We start from the raw sequence: 13,495 nt of genomic DNA, 5'->3' as shown, positions 1-13,495 counted from the left end.
CACACACACACACACACACACACACACACACACACACACACACACACACACACACACACACACACACTAAGCAAGCAATCTCTTTAATTGGTCTATACTGCATTGAATGAACACAAGCATACGTAAACTGCTAAACTTGCACCAGTCATCTCATACAAGAATGGAAAACTGCACTGACCTTAAACAATCTGATAAAACCTCTCCACATCAAACGCTTTATAGCTGGTGACAGTGGGATAACAATCGCATCTGACAGGCTTCAAACAACAGGTCAAGCTAGTATTATATTCTTCATGCTATTTTTGGGGGGTATTTTGTAGATATGAGTAAGTTGAATGTTTAAGTGGCAATCTGTTATTTCCTGTGAACACACCTTCTCTTTAAATAGACAGTGTATTTCAGGGGAAAGGAGTGATTATCCTATGGAGTTATATTTTATGGTATAAGACAATAAAGCCATTTTTTACTGTCTATAAAGACAGACTCAAAGAAGCCTTGAAATCCAGAATTACAATCGCCAAGAAACATATTTCCAGTACTCATCACACCATACATTCAAAGCACTTGATACTGTAAAAGGCAGTGTATTGTCTTGACAACAAAAAGGCAATTTTTTGCCCACAGCCTTTTCTTCGGTCACTTAAAAGACTTCTCTTTAAATCTGAGTTAGGCTATTGATTAAAACGCATTTAGCCGTATTTAGACAATTCACATAAGGTCTGAAGAACCTATTTTTCCAACCAGATGGGGTGTTCTCCATCTAAAACGGAGACAATAGGCTTTCTCATTCAGGGTTTAGTGGCAGGTTTCATATTATAGGGTGGTCAAATAATGAACACATTCACTGCAGCTAACGAAACCACACTGTTAATAGGTTACCCTGCCTCGCCTTTTAATTTTAGGATTTAATAAAGCAGGACATCCCACTTACCTTCCAAGAAAAGGTTTTTAAAAAAACAAGGTCAGCAGCGACACTGCCCAGCACGTGTAACATTTTGTCCTGTCCTGTTAAACATTTGAATGATTTGGTCATTTACCTGTTGCAGTAGTGAAGCGGCGGTAATCCGACATCCAGGCTGGCAATCTAGCTGCTGAAGAGGGAGGTACTGATCCAGCAGCCGGGGCGGGCGTGGACTGGAAATGGGCGTCTCCAGAGAGTCAAGTCTGACAGAATTACACATAAAACTTCCGGGCATAACTTTCAGAATAAGACTAATTGAAGCTCATAACTACGGCAACATTTTAGTTGTGGCCTACCACAGATAAAACTAGATGAGAGGAGACTCGTAATTGAACAAAAATTCTCCTCCCAGTATCTTAAATAAATCTGGTCTTTAAATTAATTGACTTTTATTGTGGTGTCTATCAAAAACTAATACGACGATATAATAAAAATATGCTTGTAATTCAAAATATTTTACACACATTGCTTATTTTCTTGCTACAGGATTTATTTTTTGATAACGGGGAAGATCAGATTAATTTTTTTACGTAGTAATGTAATAACGTTTTAATTTCCTTAATTAGGCTATATTAAGAGATATCTTGGTAGAGTATAAGATTAAGTTTACCATCCCCCACGTGTAGGCTTTTAAAAAATAGTTTGTATGCGTGTCAATATCTCACTGTAAATTTTACTTATTTGTATTTTTAATAGATATAGATATATATAGATATAGATCATCATCGCGTGAACATGTGCCACATTCTGTTTCAACACAGCAGTACACACATCCAAAAGTGATGTACTGTCATACAGAAGCGCTTCCGCTTTGACTTAGACTTTTAAAAGATTTATATCTTGAAGGCACAACCACTTGGTCCCTGGCCGTTTGTTGACGTTTTGAGCAAGTGGTTGTTGCCATAGGTAGTAGCCATATTCCTGTTGGACCCGATATATGCTTCATTCACATTAATTACTGGGATGCACATTTTTGTACATTATTTTTTTAATCAAAGTCTATGTGAGTTTTAACATTTAAATCTGTTGGGTAAAATTTGCATCATTTCCTCTTTTCTTATAAGCTAATTATGTAATTCCTCTGAGATGCAGTTAACTGTATATATTTGCATCTCCCTGGTTTATGGGTTAAAAGAGTCTCAAACGGCTTTGCTGCCCTCAGAGGGAGCAAGAAAGCTGCTGGTCTGGAGCACCACCAACAGCCCAGTTTCAGTATTACAGCAACAATTCATCCATAGGCCTTTCTCTACAGTACACCATGTTTTAAGGTTCAGCTGAATAGAAAAATATTGAAAAACTAAATAATAATTACATTTCTGAAAATTCTTTTAAATTACACAAATGCATCATAATCAAACACCATTTCATTGTGCCAAAAAGGGCTGACAAGATAATACCAGTCTTTTGAGGTATCTGAGAAAAACACACACAACCAGAAAAGATATTTTCAAAACTTTATATAGAATCTATTAGAGTAATAAACAATACAGTAGTTCTAGGTATTTTTCCTTTCCCTTGTTTTACTGTATTATAAGTGTATGAAAATAAACAAGCACTGTTAAATCATCTTTACCTATTTGTTTCATAAGTTCAAGACATGACCAAACGTCTTATGGTCAGTGTGTAGTGATGCTTTTTGAAAAATTATCAACACAAAACAGTATTTATATAACAATGAATGGTCATAAAAAACACTAATGACACTAAATAAATATGATGAAAATGTAAGAACAAAAAGAAAGGAGAACATAATCTCACACCCATAAAAGTAGATTTCTGTGTTACATGATGCCAATTCAGATTCGTATGAACTTCTTTCATCTTACTGTAACAATGGCTGAGCACAGATGGAAAAAAAGAAAGCTAAGTGTTAAGTTTTTCCCTTTTGGGCCAATACTTTTTATTTAATCAGCTTTAGGCTTTGAATAATTAGATGAAGTATGCAGCTCTGCAGCTTTGCAGCGATTCATCAAATGCATTCTCTTAGTTTTATAGAATTTAAGAAAACTCCATTCAAACTTTAATCTTCATTGCCAATCCAATCTTACTGATTTTTTTAGTGTAAAACACCAGTCGCATGTGAACCATCATTTACATCACTAGGAATCTTGCTCCTGCTTGATGTCCACTTCACTTTGTGATTGAAACATCTCCACAATGAAGACTGGCACATGTTTTTGCTCCTCTTTGATCAATGTATTCTCAGTGTCCTGACATATGGTTACCATGGAGTATCCCTGGGATCCTGCTGCTTCAACTGGGATTTCATACTTGACATCCTCAGTGTCACATTCTGTTTTCACACTGCTCTCTGTGTTTGGACATACGGTTAGCATAGCATATCCTTGTGATAATTGTGGTTCAGCCAGGATGTAATAGTGGGTATCCTCTGTTTTTGATTCTGTTTTTATATTGCCTTCAGAGTCTGAACATATGGTGAAAGTATATGGGGATGGGGACCCTGCAGCTTTACCTTGGACTAAATACTTGACATCATAAGTGCTTGGCTCCGTTTTGACATCCCCACAATCTGTATGATATTTTTCCTCAGTGACTAGTTCTGGTTTCATATCGCCATGATGTGAACCATTATCCTCCTCTTTGATCTGTAAGTTTCCCTGGAGAACACTGTCACAACCGCCACTCACTGGACTCCCAGTCATCTGGATTATTGTCACAGGATATGTTTGGGACTTTGTGTCCTCCTCTTCAAACAATAGTTCCTCATTAGTTTTGACATCAAGGAAATAGACACGATTGACATCTGAATGGTATCTGATTTGCCGCACAAATCTACCTTCTCCATTTGTTGTCTTGTCAGGTTTTTCAACGGAAGATTCAGCACTTTTCTCATTTTGTCTCTCTTGTATGTACCTTTCTGAGGCCTCGGGATCAAACACAAATGGTAACTTGAAGACCTCATCTGCTCTTTCTAGTTTTTTCCGGTAGCGTTTGACCATGGTTTTGACCTTGGTTGCAGTAGCTATGGAAAATTCCCACCGCCTGTAGTGTTGTGAGCTTAGATCAAAGTTATAGTCAAGGATGTCATACAAAATATCTGGGAAATAGTGTCCTACTTTCTTGACTGCAAATCTATAGATCTCCACCACTGCCGTTCTACTCAACAGCCTTAAGTCCAGTTTTTCTTTGTCCCCTGATTGTGATGTCACATCTAGAACAAGACCTATCTCTGAACACACTGGAAAGCGCTCTCCTCTAATCCCCCGAGGTCTCTTTGGTTTTACAACATCCATATTACCACTTGGCAGTGGGGCTTGTTCCTTTGTTTGCAGTGCCAGCTTTCTTTTTTTGGTTGTTTCCTTCCTTTCACTTTTCTGCATGGCAGATACCTCTTTCAGTTTACTTGCATCTCCAGGATCTTTGTGAGGATATGGCTGAACAACAAAAACTTCACTGAACCATGTGGGCCCTTTATTATGTAGTGCCACCATTCTGTGGAACAGCAGTGCAGGATTTATATCTTGGCTCTGCATGCCAAAATTAAAGTTGTGTTCGAGAACATCATTTATTAGCTTATGTTTTGTTCCACACAATCTTTTAGCAAAATGAGCCACTTCAATCATAGTACCACGTGTCAATACACGGGGGTCAATTTTATCTTTTGGTTTATCTTTGTCCACACATAGGATTAAACCTATTTTCTTACAGAGCGGATAACTGTCCATTATTTTCTCCTCTGCTACTTGAAAAGTAGAAACAGGTGCCTTTGCAGACTTCTGTGCTGTGCAGTTTTCTTCAGTAGAAACTGTGTCAGTCATGGCATGTGGACGAGGGTGCAGCAAGTGGTCAGGGTCAGATTCATCCTGACGAGGCTTAGAATTTCTGTCTTGATAACATTTGTGGCAATATTTAGTTTTTGGATAAGACGATTTTTCTATACTTCTTGAGTCAGGGAGATCAAAACGAATTTTAAGGACTCTGGATTTTCTATTTTTTAATCTCAGAGTTCTGAATTTGTCCAAAACTTGCTGTGCAAAAACACTGCGACAAAGCTCATTGTTCAAATTCAGACGAAAATTGTACTCCAGTATCTCTGTGATGAAATGCTTTTGGGCTGATTGCAGTGCTGTAGCAACAGTGTTTATTTCAACCATGATGCCATTGGTCAGTAATTTTGGATCAAGGTTTTGTTTTACTCCAGATCCCACATTGAAATCAATGCCCAATTTCTTACATCTGGAAAAAGAATAAAATAGGCAATGTTCAACATGAGGCACTGAGAGGATCTGTTGAATTTGGTTAGTCCGCAATTTCCAGAGTACTGCATTGAGCTCATTTTCTTGGTTATTGTCAGTGGAACTCCCTACATTTTGGTCTATGATTTGAGTCTGGGAGGAGCTAGTACTACATGTATCTACATTTGGGTTGTTCTGGGAATCCATCACCATTGTTGAGAAATCTTTCATTGAGTGTTTTATTTTCTTGGAGGCTGTTATACAGGTTGATAGATTTTTTTGCTCCATTATGATAGGGATTTGAGTGAGAATAGTTTTAGCAAGGTCAGAATCTCCATTTTGCCAATCAAGATCAAAGTTGTGTCTGAGGATGTCAAGACAAATCTGATCAAATGTTCCACACAACTTTTCTGCAAAGTTTGTCACTTCAGTCATTGCCCCATTGGTCAATTTGTTGATCTGAAGTTTTTTATTTGGTTGACTGCAGATTACATTTAGCTTCAGACCAATGTCTTTGCAGAAGGGATAGATGTCCACCCTGTGTTCTTTGTTTTCAGCTTGTAAATCAGGAGGACACATGGGAGCAACATCACACTCTGTTGTTCTCGATATGCTGCTGACTTCAGGGTTGACGCTGCCCATGCTCTGCCTGGTCATGTTAACGGATGATACAACGCCGGGAAGTTCAAAAACCTCTTTTGAAAATTTGACTGCATCATCACTATTTCTAAGCTGTCTTACTCTATTCATAAGCTCACATGCAAAGGTTTTCCTATGGTTTTCACTCCAAAGGCCAAAGTCAAAGTTGTACTCAAGGATCTCCATGATGAAATCCTGCTGGGATGAATTAATTGCTAAGGCAAATTTTGCAATTTCAAGCAGAACTGAAGTAGTTAAAGAGTCAACACTTACGTTTTGCTTTGGACCAAATCCAACATTGAATTCCAGGCCAAATGACTTGGACTTTGTGAATGCTTTGTCTAACAAGGAGAGGATTTGTTGTACACGGTTCACACGCAGCTTCCACATATTGCTCTCCGTTTCCATTTCCTTTTCTTCCATGTCACATTTGTATGGCACAATTTTTGGAATCTCTGTCTTCTCTTCATCTCCATACTGTCCTCTTTCATTAGGCTGACTTGCAAATATTGGGTTCACGTTTGGGTTTAAATTTGGTAAACTGGATGAACCATCTGTGGTGGTGAGGAAAGGTTCATGTGTATCCACACAGCTTGATTCTGATTCACTATGGATGTCAGAACTTGTTGGGTTTTTTAAGTCATCTTCATTTTCATCATTTTCTGAATCTGTGGCTTCATCTGAGTCTAAAGGACACATGTAGTTGTGGTCACTCTCCACTGTTCGACGATTACATAAATCAGTATGATGAGACAGTGTGTTTGTCTCTTCCTGTTCAGCCTGTTCTGTTCTGCGTCGTTTGGTGACATGTTCTCTAGTTGTTGAAAGAGCTCTTTTTTCCCGTTTACTTTTTAAATCAGACTGCCTTCTTTTGCTCACTTCTTTAAATTGGTACAGTGGGGCTCCCACATTGGACAGAGCTGATCCTTTTTCAAGGGGATTTGTCTGAAAGGAAAATGGCTCACTTTTAAACTCAGGACTGATTTTGGTTCCAGTGGTAAGAAGTTGCTTCTTCCTTTTCTGAAGTTGTAATATTGTGAACCAAACCTGAGTTTTTTCCTGTTGACGTTTAAGATCAAGTTCAAAATTATGCTCCAACACACTGAGAACAATAGATCTGTTGGATGCAGTCAGTGTTCTTGTGAACTGTACTAGTTCTAACATCATGCCCTTTGTCAATAAACCTGGATCTAGACTTTGTTTTGACTCAACATCAAGGTTCAGACCAATTTCCTCACAGCAAGGGAACGAGGGCGGAACATCATCCTCTTTCAGTTCTTCTGTTGACTGAGGCTCTGAACACTCTAATTCATCAACATCATCACTGTCATCAGCACGTGGTCCATCCATCTCTTCCATCTTCATATAGTCTTTAGATGGTGATAGTGAACACTTCAATTTGTCCTTATGATCACTTTCATCCATGTCCACCAGGAAACAGTCAGTCTTATATTCTGTAGATGCCATGTTCAGTCTACTTTTGTCTTTGCTGGTACATTCGCGCTCAGATGACGTGTCAAAGAGAGTAAAAGCTTCATGTTTATCTTCAGGGGGTTTTCGTATCAGGTGTCTGACTTTGTGCAGAAGTTGAGAAGTAAACTCAATCCGCTGTTGCTCGCTTTTCAATCCAAGATCAAAATTGTTCTCCAGAATATTTGTGATAAAATGCCATTTATTCCTCTTTACTGTTTCAGCAAAGTCACAGACCTCCAGCATGACACCATTTGTCAGTGAATGTGAATCCAATTTTTTCTGTGTGTTGGATCCAACATTAAAATCTAGTCCCATTTTATTGCTGTAATGGAATGGTTCTGGGTGTCTTGAGTACTTCTTTACATGCTTAATGCGCCACTGCCATAGTGTATTGGCATCCATCTTTTTATTGTCTTTCAGACTGCCAGTGTCCCTGTTGTCCATCCTCAGCGATCTTTTTGATCTTCTATGGCTTCCTTGCCTGTATGTAGTTGAGGGGGGAAACTTATAAATGATAGACACCATATCTTAACTGTAAGTTATACACATTGTAAATGTATTAATATCAAATTTATAAGACTAAAATAACATATAATTTAGAGTTATAGCTTTTCAAATAAGAGGATTTTCGAGATTGTCTCTTTCTTATTGTTAATCCGATACCTTTGAGTTTTTGGACTACTGATTAAATAGAAAAAAAGTCATCACTTAAGTACTCCGGTTACTTGTGATGACATCTTAACGTGTTCTTGGCAATCAATTGGTCAATGGTCTGTCTCTCTAATTACATACATGAAAAACTAAGTTAAAGGAGATAAGCCAAGTCGAGAATACATGAAATTCATTTCAGATGAGCAAATGGTTGGCGTTCTTAGGCTTGGCAGTAGATTCTAGAGGAAGTGAAGTCTGTTACCCTGTCAGTATGTATTCCCTCTTACCTGAAGCTGCACCTAACCTTATCTCTCAAACAGTCTCAAAGTGTCTCATGATTATTAAACCTGACACTAACTCACCTTATTCAATTATCTTTGTTTACTCATGAGAGTTGGAATGTAATATTAAACACTGAGCAAATATACCGTGTTGAGCATGCTACGTACCTTGTAAAGTGTAATCAGCTTAACTATGACTTGCTCCAACATCTCTGGCCCACACTTCATATTGGCATCCTAGTTGGACATCCATCCAATCGGTAATGGGATTGTGCTCGTTCAGTGTCACCCTGAATGAATCAAGTTTGATATTTGTCAGTTCATGCATGAATTGTTTCCACAGCACTCAAAAAAGACTGAGAACAGCAGTAGCCCCATTCGTGACTGTGTTATACACTATGTGCGCGACCATCTTGGAAGCTCCTATTGGAAAACTAACAGATGTGGGGCAGCTAACCAGATGTACATTTGAAACCAACTTGATAGCCCAGTTTCTTTGGCCTCTCTCTTGTAAATACAAAAAATACTACTCATTGTTGCCTCTTGCATGTGTTGGAGTAAAAATACCCGCTACAACCAACTACCACTCGCTACAGCAGTAGGACAGGGTCGGGTGTGAGCGCCTTAACAGTAGTAATCACCTTATAATTGCTTAACAATATGGTCGTTCAATGTTTCACAGACTTCCAAAGGAAAGGACTGTTTGACGGCAAGACAAAGCGGGGAAAAACATTCAAAATACAGCGTTCACTTGTTTTAGCTGATATTAGCTTTTTTCTGTGGGATTTGTTAAGTAGCTAAAACATGTTTTTGCGAATGGCTCCATCCACAGCAGTACATCACTGAGCTTCTGTGCTGGTGCTCCCAACAGACTGACTATAGATGAGTATCTCCCACAACCCCATGTCAAACAACCCCAACTATCACTTTAAGGGCAGCAAAACAGATGTGATTGTAACACCCAGAGTCAGCTGACATTTGACTCCACCTACATCTAGTGAGTAGCCACCAAAGGAATTGAACAACAGGGCCATATTCCAGTAAGACGGTGGACGACAATCAAAGTATGAGTAAAGCAGCTGGGATAAATATATTAAGAGTAGCCAACTATTTACTTTATCATTTTTATCCTTATGAATACACAACCGTGGTCCTGAGACTGCACCCATAGGTTACTACAGGAATATAATATTGCCGGATCTTATAATCAAGAGCTATGCTATATATTAGCAACATTAAACTACTAAGTTATGGCAGCAGGGATATTCGTAAATTAGTATCAATAGTACGTTCCGGTTATTTTTATACTTTAACTATTATTTCATACTGTATACTACAGGCTACCGATTAGTTTATTGCCCATTGCCTTGATCTTTCATCTATGGGGAAGAGGAGCTGAGGGAAGAAGAGTCTGCCATTTTCAGATGAAGGTAAGATGCTATGGAATACTATAATTACCGCACAGAATACCCGAAACCCAAGTCCAACCCTATATATATATGCCAGATATCTTTTCCACAAGAAAATGCAAAGCAATAGGACTAAAGCTGTTATTAACAGACTGGATACCCAAACGGTGACTAAATGTTAAGAGGCTGCATTGTGTTTTCTGCTAACTCTCCACATGCGGGTGAGACGCTGATCAGCTAGGATGCAGAGCTGACACTAGACAAGGCCATGGACATTGCTAGCTCACATGAGCACAGGCACAGCTAATAGAAATAGTGGGCACAGAAACCACAACAGCCATTATGCCGTGCACTCAGTAAGCAAAAGACCAGAAGCAAGATGTCAGAATAGCATTCAGCCTGCTATGCAAAGAGAGTTTAATGCAGCAAACAACGAAAGCAGCCGATGTGGGGTACACAAAAGCAAAACAATGCCTGAAATGCAAAAATCTCATTTTGCAAAAGCATGCAAAATAAATTTCTAGCACAGACAAAATCTCATAGGAGAACTGTGCACACTATCAGGGAGATAGATGCAGATGAGGAGCAGGAGGAGATGAACATTGATGGCCTCCATAATTGAAAACACAAATGAAAGCAACAGTAAATGCCCTCCCTGAAAACATATGCAACACACTGTTCCAAAACACCATCTTAAAGCCACCTATATATAAGCACACCACTTATGGAAGAGCAGCAAAGCCAGGTTCGCACCATGGCTCTCTGAGGTAAATGCACCACTGAGACAAGTCATCTTTTGTAAAGGAAAAGACATTGTCTACCTTCTTGGCTCAGGTTTGAAATGCACAGCAGTAATTTTGACAACTTAAAGAATATTTATAGTTAGGTTTACACCTACGGGCACATTGTATGTTTAGGAAGGGTCCAGTAAATGTTCATAAAGGTGTACAATAGAGTGACCGGTCTGTTCTGATAAGAAAGAGCATTATTATTACTGTTCCCTTGTTTTTTAAAGAAGGGAGATCTAACATCCTCAAGCTGGCACAATGTGTCGATGTAGTCAAGCCTCATGAGATTTGGACAATGTTTTGTGTGAGTACCAATATGGCTGGATAATCAACCAGTTATAAGTAACACTGATGTTGCCATCCTTCCTTCACAAGTAAGCCTGAGAGCAAAAATAACACCACTCGTGCACTGCACGTGGCTTTCCGGTTTATCAGGGAAAAAAAGATAATCTTTTAATAATCACCTCATGTCAAGTCCATCAAGTGCACAATTTCATCCAATCACAACAGAGGTACTGTATAACCTATATGAAGTGATTTCATGGACACAGATTAAGCTCATCTACCAATTTTACGATCTGGGGTTTGACCTTTGAAAGGTAAGGAAAAGTCAAATAACATCATTCAAACACACCCTTTGAACACAATTCAATATCATAAATTGTAGACTAAGGCCTATTTCTGCAAGTTTACTTAAGTCAAATAATTATTGAAGACATCAAAGTAAGTGGGACACAAAACGAAATCAACACCGCGCACCATTAACAGCGCTGTTTTTCATACCACTGTCTCAATATCATGCATAAATCCTCTTCATATATGCCCTGCAATAAACCAATTTTGCCTGCTTATTATGTGCGGCCTGTTAGGCAAAGAATAGGCTGAATGAATCAGTGCGCTGCTCCCATCTCTGAAAAGAAGTAATGGCACAAATCACTGCAGTAAAGATATTTTATATAATATGGTGTGAGGTGTGAATGAATCTTCGGGTGATTAAGAAACTGTGGACAAATTTAGAGAATGAATGGTTAACACTGTGGCACATTTACCCGGCCGTTAGCATGATCGCTTCTCTGCAGAGCTTCATGTCATGGATGTCTCTTCTCTTTGTGAACACACAATATATAAAAAAAAAAAAGTCTTTCTGTGGGCTGTATTCTAATGTTCCACTTGACTTATCAGAAGCACGTTTTCAGCACACTCTGCTTGTGCATAACCGGCTGAACGTATGCACCCTTAAAATACCAGCGACTTCAGGCCAGGTTTTTGCTGGCCAATCGCTTTCAGCGGCATTAATGAATGCATCAACATCAATGCGCCTGACCGTTCCTCCTTTTGAGACCAACACGCCCATGGATTTGCTATTTAAACAACTTGGGAACTGAACAGGTAAAGGACAACTGCATCAGTCAGAAACTAGCAAAGACACCTGAGTTGCGCTTTGCGCCAGGTATAAGATAGGATCCTACAAATACGATCCTGCAACTGCAGTTCTGGTATCAGCTTCCAGTACTTGCACTCGCTAGGCGGCGCTAAAAAAGTAGGGTCCTGGAATCTGCAGCCTTCGGCCTCAGGAGGAAGTAATGAGCCCATTAGGGCTTAGTGCACCACAATTAGCAAACAAGACGGAACAGCAGAAACATACTTGGACAAATCACACAAAGGTGATAAATATATATCCAGAGTGTTTTCAGACAGTATTTTTTGGTTTTGCAAGATGAAAAACTTAAAAGACAAGTACAACCCGTTGGTTTTGCTAATATACTTTTGGTTTTCTAGCGCTTTTCTGTGGGACTGTCCAGGACTGTTTTCCCGCGCAGTGAATGAGGCAGTCTTGAAATGGGTTAAAACAGCAGCGGAATCTAATGTTTAAAATACACATTTAAAGAGTATTTGGTCGCCAATGTTTATTTAGAAGAAATAACAAAATTACGTTTAAAAACACGAAAAAAACTTTACCATTGCCTATACACCCCCCCACCCCGGAATGAACGTCATCTTCCATTTATCACCCTTTAAATTCCACATTGCCCCCCCCCCCCCTTTACTCTCAAGCACTGCAATAATGAGAAGTAGGCTAATGATGAACTTAGTCTAGTGACATGAAAATGTTTACATGCACTGTAACAATGGTGCAACGCTTAACTTCTTTCTTGTTTAACACGGCAGCCTGTAACTTACAAAACAACAACAGTCGAACAGCATTGTTACTACTCCGTAGACTCAGGTCCAACCACGATACCTCCCACCCCTCTCTCCGGTCGCTACTATACAGTCGACTTCTTTAGACAGAGGCTCAATCTCCGCCATGATCGAAACAGGACGAAAGAGACGGGGACAGACTTACCAAATGATGCACAGCCGTTGTTCTCACTTGTAATCACCACACGAGGTTTTTACAACAATGCCTTGTCATTAAACTGCGACTAAAATCTCTGGACTGTGAGACACGATCCAAAGTTCTAGCCGGAAATAGTGAAGAGCAAAGCCTAGCAGGAAGTACTGAGAGTAAAGCACGGGGACTTCAAAATAAAAGTGTACAAGAAGCGATCCGTCAAGTATTAGATTTCAATGCCTACCAATCAGCATTTGAAATAAGGTTTTAATAATTATAGAATTTCATGAGTGACCTTTTCCTCACATTTCCAGCTTGGCATCGTACACCTATATATATCCTTAAAAACAAATACGTGAGTTTTTATGGTCTCAAGTGAAAAAAATAATTACAATGTGCTTGCTACATAGGAATCTGAAAAAGACCTTGAAATTACAAGATCGGGATGAGGATGTCGTAATCATGAAAAAAATGGAAAGGTGCCACATAAGTCCTTTTACATTTTAAATCAAAATCAAAAAAATGATAAAAGACGTTGTTTCAGTGTCCATGAACATTGAATATTGAGTCAAACAAAGTGTGAAAAACGCGTCCTTTTTTTCGATTGCTGTCATTTCCACTATTGGCTTTCCCTTGTGAATTAAAGACTACAGATGGCTGAAATCAAGAGGATGAACCGGAAGTAATATTAAACCGTCAAAATAAAAGTGAAATGTAAAAGATCTTAACTAATATATATATAAAAAAAAGACTTTGCTAATG

The 13,495-nt window shown here is 38.9% G+C and overlaps 1 protein-coding gene and 1 long non-coding RNA gene across 7 annotated transcripts in view; both read right to left on the bottom strand.

Annotated features, from left to right (window-relative positions):
• Positions 1-1,142, bottom strand: part of itsn2a (intersectin 2a) — a 38,897-nt gene extending 37,755 nt beyond the window's left edge. For 4 of the 6 annotated variants that reach the window (XM_023430310.2, XM_087180371.1, XM_087180370.1 and 1 more), the window contains exon 1: positions 1,038-1,141. The gene's annotated coding sequence lies outside the window, so the exon portion shown is untranslated. Of the gene's footprint in view, positions 1-931 lie in introns of all 6 variants that reach the window. The other 2 variants (XM_023430308.2, XM_087180369.1) reach the window with 2 other exon arrangements.
• A 1,259-nt stretch (positions 1,143-2,401) lies between these two features.
• Positions 2,402-12,880, bottom strand: LOC111672716 (uncharacterized). The gene is made up of 3 exons (XR_015438730.1): positions 12,746-12,880; positions 8,370-8,491; positions 2,402-7,750 (listed from the first exon to the last, which is right to left on the bottom strand). It is a non-coding gene; the product is annotated as an uncharacterized LOC111672716 (long non-coding RNA).
• Between the last annotated feature and the right edge of the window lie 615 nt (positions 12,881-13,495).

This window comes from Seriola lalandi, unplaced genomic scaffold (genome assembly GCF_002814215.2).
Source record: "Seriola lalandi dorsalis isolate HSWRI2012SDOR001 ecotype SW California unplaced genomic scaffold, Sedor1 jcf7180002054901, whole genome shotgun sequence".
NCBI lineage: Eukaryota > Metazoa > Chordata > Actinopteri > Carangiformes > Carangidae > Seriola > Seriola lalandi.
This window is presented reverse-complemented; position numbering and strand designations above follow the sequence as displayed.